This window comes from Parasteatoda tepidariorum, chromosome 4 (assembly GCF_043381705.1).
Source record: "Parasteatoda tepidariorum isolate YZ-2023 chromosome 4, CAS_Ptep_4.0, whole genome shotgun sequence".
Lineage (NCBI taxonomy): Eukaryota > Metazoa > Arthropoda > Arachnida > Araneae > Theridiidae > Parasteatoda > Parasteatoda tepidariorum.
The window spans coordinates 90,121,808-90,137,599 of NC_092207.1; the positions used below are offsets into that span (position 1 = coordinate 90,121,808).

Genomic DNA, 15,792 nt, shown 5'->3' on the forward strand with positions numbered 1-15,792 from the left:
AAAATAATGCTTTAAATGTATTTTGCTCGAATTGAATTAATTATCAAGTTATAAATTATTGAAAAAATAGAATATTTGCCTTAAATACGTGGCCAAGTTCTATTCATCGAGAAAAACAGCTGTTGGCTATTAAAGATTGTTTTAATTTCAGTCTTTCCTCCTTAAATGGGTTTTTGCAACTCGAAAAGAAATGAAGTGATGTAATTGTACCTAACCATGTGATTTAAATCAAATTCATTTGGACATTGGTAAGCGACGTCACGCGTGCGTATCGAACCTGGTTGGCTTCTGAATCGACAAATGCCACGATTTAACTACGATCACTTGGAAACCTGACTGGAAACTTATTAGCATTATTAACAAAATGATCAAGTGTGCTAGTTAAATTATTATTTCTGTTTGCTGACGCCTTGCTAGAGTTATACTAGTAGTAACATATTGTCGAAAGTGTGGAATATATCCTTAACCCATGGGCAGTTTAGCAAATGGGCAAAATAGGAAGAATGTTTTTCCCCAATATAATATTTCCCTATATAATAACAGAGAAAAACTAACACCTTACTAGAGTTACACTAATATGCTATAAGCGATAGTGTGGGATACGTCCTCAACCCATTTTAATTTTTATTTTATAACCGTTGTTGAACAGCCGACCGAGTTTTCAGTTTATGACTACCAATGTTCAACTCAGTATCCTTGTCATTTTCAACCCAATCCAGAAGACAAGAGAACACCTGGATCAAGTATTGGGAGAAATTTACCTTCGTGGGGGATTTTTTGATGGAACTAACCCTAACTTGTGTAACATCGAGAGGAAAGTCACGAAAACCTCCCCTGGCTAGCCATACGACAAGGGAACTCTAACCCATGATCCGTCTACCACTGAGGATACTTTAAGATAGCACTGTGGTCAGTGCGAGCTGGGTACAGAATTCGAATCAAACAGTCAATGCCGGGATTCGAACCCGGTTCACCTCAATCCTTAACCCATTGGTGGTTTAGCAAATGAGCAAAACTGGAAGAATGTTTTTCCTCAATAAACTATTTTCCTATCGAATAATGTGGAAAGAACCTAACGCCTTGTTAGAGCTATACTAATATGCTATTGGTGATAGTGAGGGACGCATCTCTTAATGATTAATCAAAGACATTATTGGTGCATGGACGGACACCACAGCTACAATTTAGATCTTAAGGCAAATAGTGGTCCTTGTCACCAGGCCACTTTACCGCCACCAACAGCCCTACCCCACATGAACTTTTCTGGTCCTTAAAATACCGGGTATATTGCATTCAAGTGGATTCCGAACTTTAAAGAAACGCTCGAAAAAAATTTATTAATTCTGATCAGACACTCAGCCTTTCGCACGAGCAATCGAACCCATAATAGTCGATGACTTAACCCACAACTAGGCAGCTTAAAATGATTGGGTTAGTAAAATGAACTTTCAGCGAAGTGAGCTTTAAGGAAAATAGTCATGTCAGTGAAATGAGTTGCCAAGAATATCTGCTTGCTATGACGTTCCCTAACTGAAATTCCTAGCTCCTACCCGGTGAGAGCCTGCAAGCTTTTATGATTCGTAATATTTATAATAGATGATTCATTACCAAATTCAAGAATGTAATGCTTCATAACCTGTGTTTACAAAGTATTCTCTTGCATACAAAGCATTACTCTACTATGTTTACGAAGTATTACTCGAGAATGTGACTTTTGACTATTTATGCAATAAATAGAAACTATTACCAATATAACTAACTTTTATAATAAATACAACTAAATTAGATTTCTTTGTTGATTTACAATTATTCTCTCCTCTTTTATCGTTCGATAACAAAAAAATCTAAATATTTTAACCCTTTGACGGAAAAACTTTATTTAGCACATTTTTCATACTTTTTTATTATTTTGTATTAATTTTGGTCAAAATAAGGGGAATATACTTTATTTAGCATTTTAATAAATTATGGTTGGGAAATATAATATGAGGTATGAATATGAGTTAAAGGTAAAAACTTCCAAACACGCCTCACTTTCATACAATAATTTTTCGAATATACACTTATTTGCAGTTATATAGCTCTAAGAGAAACAGTTATTCATCATTGAAATTTCTTTAATTTACAAAATTAATTATTGATACATTTTTGAAGATGAATTTAAGAAATATTTTTTTAAACTAGTTTTTTTTTATATTTTAGTAGAAATATAATTCCGAAAACCTAACAGATTTTCTTAGTAGCTATTAGACTGATTTTAATAATTAAATACCATAGTTTATTTTCGCTTGTAATTAGAGCGCCAAAAAAATTTTGTGTATAAGTGACACCAGTGTTCTTTCTGAATCAATAGGTTAATGACCAACACGCAGCGCTGTAAGTGTAAAAAGAACAGAATCGATACCTTACATAATTTATTACCTTAGTTAAATAGAAAGTTTTTTATTAAAACGTTTAATATTAACCAATTCGACAATAGACACCATCACCCGTATCTCTTAAATTTCAACATGAAAATAATTTTTTTAGAAAAAGTGGTTCATTTTAATCAATTTTTAAACATGTCCTTTTTTTTCCTCATCATTCAAATAAACTTTAGTACCTTTCATTACACAAATCATAAAACCTTGACGTTTTTTAAAGGCAAGCAATATAAAAATATGAAAGTCAAACTAACCATTCGCTAGTTGGATAAATCAAAAATATTAACAAGCATTTTGGTTCTGTTCTGCTCAACAGGATTTCAGTCGACTGGGGACTTCCTGTATTCCATTATGGTAATGAGGTTCTCCTGCTTATTATGGATGTCAAAGCTTCTGACGCAAAGCAAGAGAGATGCTGGCTGCTTATCATTACTTTCAAGCAAGTTTTTTCTTTTTTTTTTATGTCGTATATCCTCCGGAAAGTATTCCGATATTTTACATCTTGGACTGAGGAAGCACTGAAAAAAAAAGAGAAAGAAAGAGAGACGTAGACAACTATTAAAGATCATTGAAGTGTTACTAATATTTTGGAGGTGTTTAAGTTATGATGTTAGTATATATAGAATGCAATAAGGTGGTTCTAATATAGTTAACTGATTTCCATGTCGAAATACTTTTTGTGGTATTGAAACTGTTAACTATAACGTCAACAATTATAACAATTTCATTGTAATTCAACTTAATCAATAATTGCTGGTGAAATAAATAAATTAATTAATCTGCAATAAATTAGTTAATACAGAATAAGTTAATTAATATAGTACCAGCATTATTAGATCAATATTATGTTAGAACCATTTTTATGATATTCACTTACCTTTCTTTATCTTTATTTCTTATCTTTATCTTTACATTATACATTATCTTTATTTCTTTGTCTTACCTTTCTTTTTCTTTACCTTTCTTTATCCTCCTTGAAGGTATTCCTTAATTTTGCATGTCAAAATGGAGAATCACTAAAAAAAAAAGAAGGAAAAAAAAGTGAGAGATGTAGGCAGCTATTAAAGATCACTGAGGTATATTGAAGGTATTTTGTGATAGTATATTGTGAGTACATAGTATATTGTGAGATAGCATATTGAAGGTATATTGTGAGTCATGAAACTTCATCACTGTCATTGAACAGTCGACCAAATTTTGGGTTTACAATTATACTAATGTTCAACTCCGTAACCTTGTAGTTTTGAATCCAATCCAAAGCACAAGGGAACTCCTGGATCAAGTAAGGGAGAAATTTGCTTTCGTGGAGGACTTTTCGATGGAATAAGCCCACATTTGCTTTACACGGAGAGGAAAACCACGAAAAACTCCCATGGTTAGCCTGGCGGCAAGGTGACTCTAACCCATGATCCGTCTACCTCTGAGAATATTTCACGTCAACACAGTGATCGATGCAGGCCGGATGCAGATTCGTATCAAGTCATGATATTAATATATCGAAGGTAATAAGCCAGATTAGTAGCATTTGATTTCAATCAGGCTTGCTGGTATAGGCAAGTGGCAAAAGTAACAGGTAATATGGTAGTTTCAACATAGTTATATCATTACCATGTCGGAATACTTTGTGTGGTATTGAAAGTATTAACTATAACATCAATAATTATAAAAATTTCATTGTAATTCAACTTAATAATTGCTGAAGAAATAACTAAATTAGTTAATATAGAATAAATTAATTAATATAGCACCAGCATAGTTAGATCAATACCGTGTTACCACCATTTTTATGATATTTAGTCACATTTCTTTATCTCAACCCTCAATTTTACATCTCAGAATTAGGAAGCACTGAAAAATAAAAAAATAAAAGAGAGATAGACAGCTGTAAGGATAACTCTTAAAATTTAAAATTTGATTTTTCAGGAACTATTCGACCGATATTGCCCTAATTTTGTATTTTGTTATATGAAGTAAACTGGTGTAAAGAATTGTTTATCTTACAATTCAAAATTTTTTGACCATTCTTAAATAAAAGTAAACATTTACTAAAGTTATTTTTTGCATGGAATTATCTTTGGATAAATGAATTTTATAATGTAATGTGTAAGAAATTTACAATTGACTTAAAAAGTTCTCGATACTTAGCGAAATATGCAAAAAAGTAAAATTAACATTGAAGGGTCCAAACTTTAGACCACTCTTCTGATAAAACTATTGGGAAGCTTTCTCCCAGATTGCGAATTCCTTCTGTATTTTAAGAGTAAGAAACAAAATCAGTCAGGAAAAAAAGGTATATAAGTATATTCTGAAAAAGTAAGTTTTCATATCTGGTTTCGTGACTTAAAATATCGTCAGCACAAATTAATTAGCTCATTTTAGGTAAATCCCTCAAACTTTTAAGATTATGAGAATTACGTGAAAATCCGATAATTAGATCAAAAATTATTCAGGGTGTTTGGTATCTTTATCTGTGCACTGTATATAAAGAAATAAATACAGGATCAGTTAAAACGGGTAACCGTGTTCTTTTTGTTGCTTTTGTTTTCCAGATTTTTTTCTTTCTTTTTTTTTTTCATTTCATTTTTCTACGATAATACCAGTTTTAATACAATGCTGGATTTTACAAGTTTTCTTTTTATAAACTTAATTTTTTTTTATAAGTTTAACTTTGCTTAGAACGATTTCCATTGAACAATTTACAACAGTTAATGTTGTTACCAGTTAATAAAATCCTGAAAAAAATGGAAAACTAAAGAATCGGTTGATTAAGTGACGGATAAAATCCACAGGTCACGCTACTTTGTTTTTAAATCTTCCTCTTCATTATATTCAGGAAAATCTTCCTCGAGTTTAAGATCCTGTGAGTCATCAATGATGGCCTTACTATCCAATTCTTCGTAAACTGGTACTAAAGAATTAAATCTTCTAACAAAATTGAAGAGTTTTACCCTTAGTTTAATCTTTGAAGAATCTTGTTAATATTGCTCTTAGAAAAAATATGTTGCTCACAAAACTTAGATTTCTTTTAAAAAATCCGCCTTTTTTGAATTCAATAAATATTTAATAAAAATACTCAAAATTTAAACCCCTTCCAAAAAAATGGTTTTAAAAAATTCTCCCCTCCAAGAAAAATTAAAGTTCCACAAATGCACTGTTTATAAATGGGCTCCTCTTGTTATATAAATTTTGAGCTGAAGATATAATGAATATGGATGGAAAGAATAATCTCCACTTAAAACGAAAATAGAAGAAGAAAGAAGATTTTAAAATCTAACCCTTTTTCAAAGTCAATAATAAGTTGTAAATGTGCTTCTCTTATGAGTTATTTTTGGTAATTGTTAAGTAGAACATTGATGGTATAAAATTTTCTAAAAACGTTCTAAAAACCTTCCTTCTAAAAACGACTTAATAATTAACCCCTCCCCCCAAAAAAAGTCATAAAAAATAAAATCATATAAATATATCCCCCAAAAAAATCATACAAATATACAAAAATATTCCTTAAACATCTGATTTACAGTTTTAAAATTACAAAATTTCTATGGACTTGCCCCCTTGTGGACATCCCTGGTGATGAGCCCTATATTTTTTATTTTAAATCATCCAAAAAGTAATAGATATTTTTGTCTACTTGAAAAACTTAGTTTCGTGGTTTTTGCGTTCATGTATTAGTTTTGTGTCAGATGTTGTCGTCGGAAAGTAGTTAAAATTTTGATTATCAAAAAAAGAATTTATGCGTTTTTCTATTTTTGTTCTTTTGAACAACTTAGAAAACAGTTGAAACTTAAAATTGTCATCGGGCGCTGAGCTCAAGTGGAAATTTGACCATAAAAAAAAATGTCAGAATTTGAATTGGCGATCATTTCGGTGATAATATTGTGGTGATAAATTTTACTTATAGCCGACAGGAAACGATTAAAACTTTCATTGCCATAAAGAGCTCCAACTGAGAATTATATATTCTTGTCCGAAAAGGCAGAAAGTGATTAAAAGTTTGACTACCAGATTCCATCACAGATTAGAAAGATATTTAATAAAAACATTGTAAAAAAAAGGAGTTAAATGTATGTTAAATATTCCGAAAATTAACAAGACAAGTTTTTATTTATTTTGTAATGATAAAGCAATCCTGGAGCTTTTTGCATCCTTTCTGGAGGCAATATTTAGAAAATATCTGTTCACATTTTGAAGTAAGCATTTTAAATGTTAAGTTTTCCCCTAAGATATTAACCATTTAGTAGTAAGCAGAGATGGGGTGAAGGGGGCAACGGCCCCAGGGATTTTGTGAAAGGGAGTATCCAAGTAGTGCATTAAAACTTTAAACCTTGTTATCATTTTCATTAGAATATTAATTTTTTTAGGTATTATATTTGACTGAAGAGAAATAAATTAAGATTTTCAAGCAAATTTTATAATGAAGTTTTTGTTTATAACACTTAAAATATTTTTTTTTTTTTAATAAATCTTGTTTCGTTAGAATATTGGGAATAGAGTAATTTCCAGATAGAATTACATGAAAATTAATTGATTTCAGAAAGGGGTTTAATATTTTATTACTAATTCCAATGTTTTTTTACTTTTAATTTAATTGGATTTTTCGTCCCCTTCAACCCCCCGAACTAGACATTACGTTTAACTCCTCTTCTCTGGGGCATCTAAAGAGGAATTTGCAACGGGCATCCCCCACTCCTGCAAGCCACTGCGCATGTAACACATCTAAAAATATAACAGTCATGCAAAAGATGAAACAAAAATGCTTTTATATGTTATCAAAATGAGCTGGTAGTTCTATTAATAACTAACTTAATGTTGCAGCTGGTCTGAAAGGTAATAACAAACTCAAGGTGAACTAGGCATTCGGCAATCACGTGGTGTTCGTCTGCTAACCGCCTCACTAATAAATTTTTTAAAAAAAGAATTAATCGCAAGTAAGAATTAATCTTACATTCGTAGCATTGAAAATAAAAACAGTAGAAAGTTTGTTCTTGATTTTTTTTATTCTCATCATTTAAAAATTTGTATCTCTGCGTAAGTGGCCGGAGCATTTTTTGTAAAATATGTCTTCGTAACTTTAAAAAAGCGTTTTTCTCACTGTATTTTTGTACATTGGTGAAAACTCTATTATTTCAAACTTAGAAACATGCATACTTATTTGAGTTTTAAACTTTATATAATTAATTTAAAAAATCTAGTATTTTAGGCTTTTTTTCGTTTAAGAAGTCACTATTAGTATAAAATCTATTTCAAAAATATTCTTCCTTCAGCATATCGTTTTTTCTTTTGTGCTAAGTAATATTTTTTGTTTTTTTTGTTTTTGCAAATTTCAAAATTTTTAATACCGACCTGAATGTAAAATGTATAGCAAATATTCAATATTTTTATTTAAACAAATACCATTTATGAAATTTTTAAAATTTTTAAAGAATTCTACGCAACATAGCCAGAAAACTGAATATTACCCCTACTTCAAAAAAATATGCCGACCAGCCTGTGTAGGTGGCAAGAGACTGTTTTTTCCTTCTCTGTACTATCTGTCTCCCCTGGGATGTTTCCCAGACAGTCGCCAATAGCCCATTGTGCAACTCTAGTGCGACGTAAATGAACAAAACAACTGTACTATCTGTCCTCGCAGTGTGGGAGCGATGTTGGTCCACCTAATATGGTGCCCCTGAAAGAGAGGTCAACAAAATCGCCCTGTAAATGCCTCAATTGACGGATGTTCACACAGGCGGGCATTAGGAAAATATATATATATATATATTCTCACTTCGGTGGTATTCGGTATCATCTGTCAGCGAGCAGTATCGTAGGGGACATCTAAATCATTATATCTAATTCTACTTTTTTATAACGAAATTAAATTTTTTAACACATAATTTTAAATATAAAGTTTTAGGTCTTTAAGATTAAAATATTTCATAAAAATATAAGAATATTTCGTTGCCTTTCCCTTCTTTTTCTTAATCTTTTAACGTCAAATGTATCATGTATGATACAATAACTTCAAAGGAATTTTTTCTAGTTTGTTTATTCGTAATTTCATATTTCTAAGTGAATACTTTTCTTTATTGCTGTTAAAAATATATATATATATAAAAAAAATAAAAAAGGATACTTAAGCGATGCATATCACGAAACCAGTAAATATAAAAATGAAATCTTTATTTCTTTTTGGTCATTTCATCAAAAAATTATTTTTAAAAAAATCTTACAACTTAATTTTTCTTCTCAATGCAAATTTAATACATGCTTGTATTTTAAAAAGTTGAAGAATCATATAACAAATGTAATTATGTAGTTTTATTCTATTGGTGAGATTTATAATAAATGAATTATATTGATAATTGCAAAATTTTATCATCATGCATGATGCAGCTGCTATTCGTGGCATTTTTATTATATATTTACGTTATATTTCCTTCAAAGAAATGTTTTTTTTTTTCCTAAATTACCAAAAAAAAGTTAAAACCATGAAAAATAAATTATGTGCTTTCTTAATTAATAACTAATTAAAATTTAGATAAGTAAGTTAGTTAATAGTTTAAAATGAATCGTCTTAAAATAGTAATCCAAGGACTTTTGCATGAAAGCTGCAATAAATTACAACAATGATTTTTCATCTTTTAAAGAGCTTGAAATAATGTTTAATAAATTTTTGCCAATGATTTTAACCAACTGAAATTATTTTTCTCACAATTTGCCAGATTTTGTTTCAAAACAAGAAATGTCCCTGGCGTATTTCTTATTTTTTTTCTTTAACAAATAAATGAAAAGCCAATTCAAACATGAAACACAAATTCGAATATTGAACCAAAAATATGTTAAAAATATTGTCACAGCTGTTCCTCTAAAACGGCCACACCAATCGAAAACCTGATAATCGCGCATGCGCAACTTTTTCCCTCTCATCTAGAAACGTAAACAAAAACATTTAAACTGTAGTAACTCGATTTCTCTTAATGGTGATCGTTATTGTTTAAATTATTTCCCGTTTTCAATATGTTAAGAAATATTTATTCTCGCCTTTCACCAATTCGATGTCTTACGTCGAACAATTTGCCTGCAAGTTGCAATTATTCTAAAAGTTCTAAAGATTCAGTCGGAAGCGAATCTCAAGGTTCTTATTATACTGCTAAAGACATCGAATTTTGTCCAAATAGAGCTAAAGAAGTTCTTCAGAACTGTGTCTTAGAGGCCAAACAAGATCTGTGCGAAGATGATCCTTTTATCGAAGCAGATAAAGTCAATCCAGCTAAACCTCAAAGTGAAGAAGAACATGCACAAATGTATCAGTCTTTCAGTTCAGTGAGCTTGTATTCAGTCATGCAAAGTAATGTACCTGATCCATTTTCCACGAGCTCCAAAGCTCCTACGCATTTAAATATGCCAGGTAGCTCTTCAAGTCAAGGATATAAGTATCTTTCTGGAAAACTACAAAATACACATCACTCTAAGCAGTAATGTGAGTTTATTCATGAATCAGGCTCTGAATTATTTTTGAATATCATCCATACATGTTTAATTATATATATTTTTTTAAAAAAATCTTTGCACTCTAAATATTATGTAAAATAAAATGTTATGTACAGTTACTTAATGTGGAAAAAAAATTATACCAACTATTAGTTCTCTATTGGCAGGGCTGCTTGTGTAGCAAAAAAGATATAAAACTGGTAGTAAAACAATTCCATATCTAGCATGTTTTCTGGAGAAATAAAGAATCTTGACTACAAAGATATATTAAACATTATGATGTGCAGTGCATTATGATGTGCAATAGCAGATAGAGCAGGGTTCGTTTTCTATTGCTCTTGATATTGCTAATAACTCTTGATCTAATGATCTGCGACTAAATCTTAAAATTTCAAAGAGGTGACCTCAAATCTGATAGTTAATTAATGCTGACAATATTTTAAGTTACGAAATCAGACACAAAAGATACTTTCTCTGAATACACATACCTTTTTCTGGTCAGGTCAGATTTCTGGCTACTAAAATATAAGGAGTAGCTGCAAACTGGGAAATATGGCCCCAATAGTTTGATCAGGAGAGTGGTCCAAAGTTTGGAAACCTTAATGTTAATTTTACTTTTTACGTATTTCGCCATAACTGGAGAACTTTTTAATCCATATGAAAAAATTTCACTCACAATTGTAAAATTTGTTTATCCACGGATGCAAAATATAACTCTTAATAAAAATTTATTATTTTATTTAATAATATACGCAAAAACTTTTGACTTGTAAAATTTCTTACATCATTTCAAAGAAGACAATGGCGAAATATAAATTTTGACCCTAATCGGCCAAATAGTTCTTGAGAAATCGAATTTGAAATAGTTGGATTTTAAAAATTTGACTGATCCTTGGAGAATAACAGAATTGTCAATAAGTCTTGGTAATCATGGACATATGTTCTTTGCAAAAACAAGCTAGAAAGAAATTGATTTTACTATCAGTCTTATAGCTTTCCTGGCAACAAACAGTCTTGCTTTTAATTACAAATATTCTCTTTTCTTTTACATTTCACATTCTATAATATTATGCTTCTTGATAAACACATTAAATTCACAGTAACAAGGGTAGAAATTTGCAATATTTAGTCACTGCTCTGAAGGGTCAATAATTAAAAAGTATGTCTTGTCTGTACACATTTTAACTGGTTTGTTTACATGTTTCTATTAGATATTTCGTCTTATTTAATCAAAATTCATTTTAAATGAAAAACTACAATATAAAAAAGGTGTTATATTCACAATTATAATGAAATATGCTCTTTTGTGATGGTAAAACAGAACAAAACACGAAACTGAAGAATGAAAAACAAAAGCATACCAACCAAATCATATACTATACATCAATTGATGGTCTGAAGGACCATTGATTACGATTTTATGGTGGCCCATGCCTAATTTTAGTTCTTCCAGACCAATATAAATTTTGAGCTAAGAACAGTATAAATTTAGCCATAGTTATGATTAATGAATTTATGAATGAATTTTGAATTTATGAATTTGATTATGAATTTGAATTTATGAATTTGAATTTTGATTAATGAATTTTGAATAATATTTTACTCTACAATTTGATTTTACTATTAATTTAATCTCAGTTTTCTTTAGTTTCAGATTATTTTTTTACCTCCAAGTGTTCTTTTTGAGTTGATTAATTTGAAATTATGAACAAATTAGCATGAGTTAAAAAATAAAAATTGAACTTTAAAAAATCATCATTTTTATATGATATTGTTTTTAAATCTATCTAGGTAAGGTTAAAAAACTAATTTACTGTGCCATTATTTCAATTAAGTCATCTATCATAAAATAATAATCCTAAGAATAATTTCCAAGAACTTGTCACTCAAGTTTGATTTTAAAATCAATTAGTCTACCTTTTAGGTGGGTGTGTGATCTAAATATAATTGCATTTTCTGCAATTAATATTTAGTGGCTATGTGCGTATATTCTGTCCAGCGCAGTTGCAACAAAACAATCTTAACTATTTACACAATTTGTGTGAAATATATGTGCATGAGCATGTTAGAGGCTACAAGAAAATCTAAATCTCTCTATTATCATTTTTAGTCGAAAATTAAAAGCAGTTTTTATTGAATTATAATTGTCTTTACATTTTTGAAATACCTTGTACTTGAAAGAATCATTTAATAATGATAAAAAATAAGATTTTTATAGAAAGACTTCGGGTATACTAAAATTAAATTGAGAGATTTAGTAATGTCATGTAACATCCTGCATTTTCATACGTGTATGTTCTGCCCTATGCTGTTAGCACAAAACAGTTTTGATTCTTTAAAGAGTTTGTATACTAGCATACTGGATGTTACATGAAGACAGGGTTGCAAAAAACCCACCTGCCCAATAAAACCCGCCCGGGTTTAACTGGGTAAAAGCCACTCTGAAAAACCCGGTAAAACCCACCCTAAAGTGGGTTTTTCTAAGATTGATTTCTTTTTTCATCCTCTGTTATTTTAAAGAGCCAAAAAAAAATTAGTCTAGCCAAAAAAAAATTAACCTACAGTGAAGAAACTAATTGTGTTGGAAGATGGAGAGTCACCTTGCTGGCTAGATTTGACTGTATGGCCATTGATTATTCAGTGCCATTGATTCGCTTTCTATGAAAAATAAAAAAATTTCCTCAAACATTTTTTAAGATTAAAATATAAATAAAAAGTAAACCTGTGTTAAAATAAGTTTCAAATGTGTGATGTATGCGAGTACATAAAACATTTTGTATTGTGATATCAGAAGAAACTTTTTTCAGACTTTCACATCAATTTATTTGTATTAATTATCTATATGAAGTCAATTTATAAAATTAAACTTAATTATTAATATTAAAATAAGCTTTTTTAAAATAAGGTACAGTACAGAACCTGTTATCGGGAAGTCAGAAAACCGGAATGAAATTCTATAAATTTCCCCGCTATGTTTTTTTAAGAAAAAAATTTTTTCCTCGTAAGATTTTAGGATTTTTCTTTCTTTTTTGAAAGATGTTTACCTTACCATCACTTTGGAAATAATCATTAGTGTATTACTTCATTGTTTTTTCTTCTTTTTAAGATTATCTCCAAATCCCCACTCATAAANAATCATTAGTGTATTACTCCATCGTTTTTTCTTCTTTTTAAGATTATTTCCAAAAAAAATTTTTTTTAGTTGGGTTTAACAATAAAAAAAACGGCTTTTTGTAGCGATTCAGAAAACCGGAAAAATCAGTTATCCGGAATAGCGATGGTCCCGATCGTTCCGGATAATAGTTTCCTACTGTACTTATCCCTGCCCTCTCTTTTGAAAACCGCCCATAAAAACATGAAAAGCCCAATAAAACCCACCCGGGTAATTTGCAGCCCTGCACGAAGATGTTAAATCTCTCTATTATCATTTATTTGTGAAGAAAGCTGAAAGTAGTTAAATTATTATTATTGAATTTTAATTTAATTAAAAGAGAAACGTGCTATTAAGATATTTGATTTAGGTATGTAAGGAAATTAAAAAGCCATAAGAATAAAAAATTATTAACCAACTGATTGTTTTCAAGACCTCAAGATATCCTTTCATCTGTGGATCTTTTATTTAAAGAACCAATTTCATCTCATTTTATTCAATGACAAAAGGGTGTATCAGAAAAAAAAATTCTGTATGTTGCCAGAATGAAACTTGGCAAATATCTCACCCTCTCCATGGCTCTGCCTTTATCCAGGAACCAGTTTTTCGAGTGTTATTCAATGGGAAAGTAGTAAATAACAAGATAATTTCAGTAAAAGTTTGCTCAGGAGCTTAATATTTTTAAAGGAAAGATTTCTGTATCTGTACCTGTGCAAAAAAAATATCAGCGACTTCCTGGCAATGTCCCGTTAGAAAATAAGAAACATCACAGAAGAAAATAACTCATAATCTTTCTCGGACAATCTTTACCTATTTTTTGTAAAAATTTTCTCAAGATTAGAATTCCTTTAGCACCTTGGCAGTTGTAGTTTGTACAAAATACAAAAACATCCTCCTTTAAGGGTTAAAGTTATACATAAGGATTTACCTTTATATTATAATTTTTTCTCTAAATCTCATCATATCTCATGATGCATTTAAATATAAAATTTTTGTAGCTTTAAAAATATATATTTTACTTTTATAATGTTTGATAATTATTTTTTCACTAATATTTTTCTTTTATCTTTTAGAATATGGAGAGCAAGAAAGATAGATCCTTTGTAAATAGAGTAGATCTTTCAGCCTGGTTGCTATAAAACCTGTTTGTAACTGTGTTTATTTTGGAGATAATATGCAACATTTTGTTCAGTGTAAATAGTTTTGTCATTCTTAAGATTTTGCATATTGTTATTTGTGAAATCACATTTATTCTCATTTTATTATTTGAGAATTAATGATATTTTTATTACTGTGCTTAATTTTTGCTATTTTATCCTTTGAAAATAAATTTGGGTAGTTTTATATTAGTTTAAAATTTGAATTAGCATTAAAAGATATATCATTGGTATTACGCATTGTATTCCTCTTGTGTGTGTAATCACATTTATGCACATTCTTGTTAATCTATTTGAGAAATACTTATTGTATCTTATTACTGTATTTTGATAATTATTGATGTGAAAATGTTATATTTTTATAATTGTATTTTATAAAACAATTTTGGGTGTAGAGTATTCAGACAACATTAAATATATCATTAATATTTAAAATTGTATTTGTTTGTTTTTTTTGTCCTCGTATATAAAATTCATGAGTAATACGCAATTTTTGTGCTATCAATGCAGTCTTTAAATACTTTTCAAATATTTAAAAATTAAAGCCCAACTTATTTTATTTTTACAAAACAGATCTTTCTTTATATTAACATTTTACACATAATATCCATAGAAGGTTCAGGCTAAAGATGACCAAAACCTAACCTAACAGTCATGAATAACTGTTACAAAATCTCAACAGCTGTAAAAAAATATACATATAGTTTGACAAATAGTTATTTCATGTGACAAAGGAGCTTCTAAACTTCTTCCTTGAGATAAAAACTTCATGTAACTTAAAGTAAAATTTTTTTTCTGAAATATGTTACAATTTTAAATATCCTTTAAATTAGGGGTGCTCAAGCATTTATGGAGGAGGAACACAAAAATCATTTACCCTTTAAGGACCTCAATAAATTCAGTTTCCTAATTATCAGATAATAACAAGTTTTGAACTTTTCCCTGTACAAAAGTAATTTCATTACATTTTAATGTTTTTTCTGTTTTAATATCTAAAATTTTCACTTATAAGTAATTTCTGAACAATATATGATTTTAGTATATTATTGATGAGTTTTTACATCTGGACATCACTTGAAATGTATGTTAACATAACAAAAATGGATAAAGCTCAAAATTCCTGTTAATGTAAATGAGCAAAACTGAAAATGTGTTTTTATGAAAATAGACACACCTCAAAATGGCGACAGCTAAAAATACATATTTACGAAAATGGGTACAGCAAAAAATATCTTTTTGCAGTTTTCAACTCAAAATTTTACAACTAAATAGAAAATTGCATGTTTCTTCTTTATTACTTATTTAAACACTAAGCATGATCATTATGGCAAAGTTCGGGGCTTCAGGATCAGAGTAACTAGGTATATCATTATAATTCTCCTGGCGATGTCTTTGTTGTGATAAAGTTAGTATTAAAACTCGACATTCCTACTGTGTAAATTTACAACTATTATTATAAATTTTTAGCAACCTTATGGAAAATAATTATTAACTTTTAGAGTCTTTAAAAAAAGAAACTAGTTTAATGTACTTATTTTTGACGTTTACTCTTTATATTGGATTAACATAGTAATAAATTGTTTACTTG

At 29.4% G+C, this 15,792-nt stretch overlaps 1 protein-coding gene and 1 long non-coding RNA gene across 2 annotated transcripts in view; both read left to right on the forward strand.

Annotated features, from left to right (window-relative positions):
- The window catches only part of LOC107442126 (dynein light chain roadblock), a 601,383-nt gene that overhangs the window by 458,508 nt on the left and 127,083 nt on the right, over positions 1-15,792 (forward strand). The gene's annotated exons all lie outside the window — the stretch shown is intronic.
- LOC107457148 (uncharacterized) lies at positions 9,052-14,639 on the forward strand. Its single transcript, XR_011636656.1, has 2 exons — positions 9,052-9,885; positions 14,121-14,639. It is a non-coding gene; the product is annotated as an uncharacterized lncRNA (long non-coding RNA).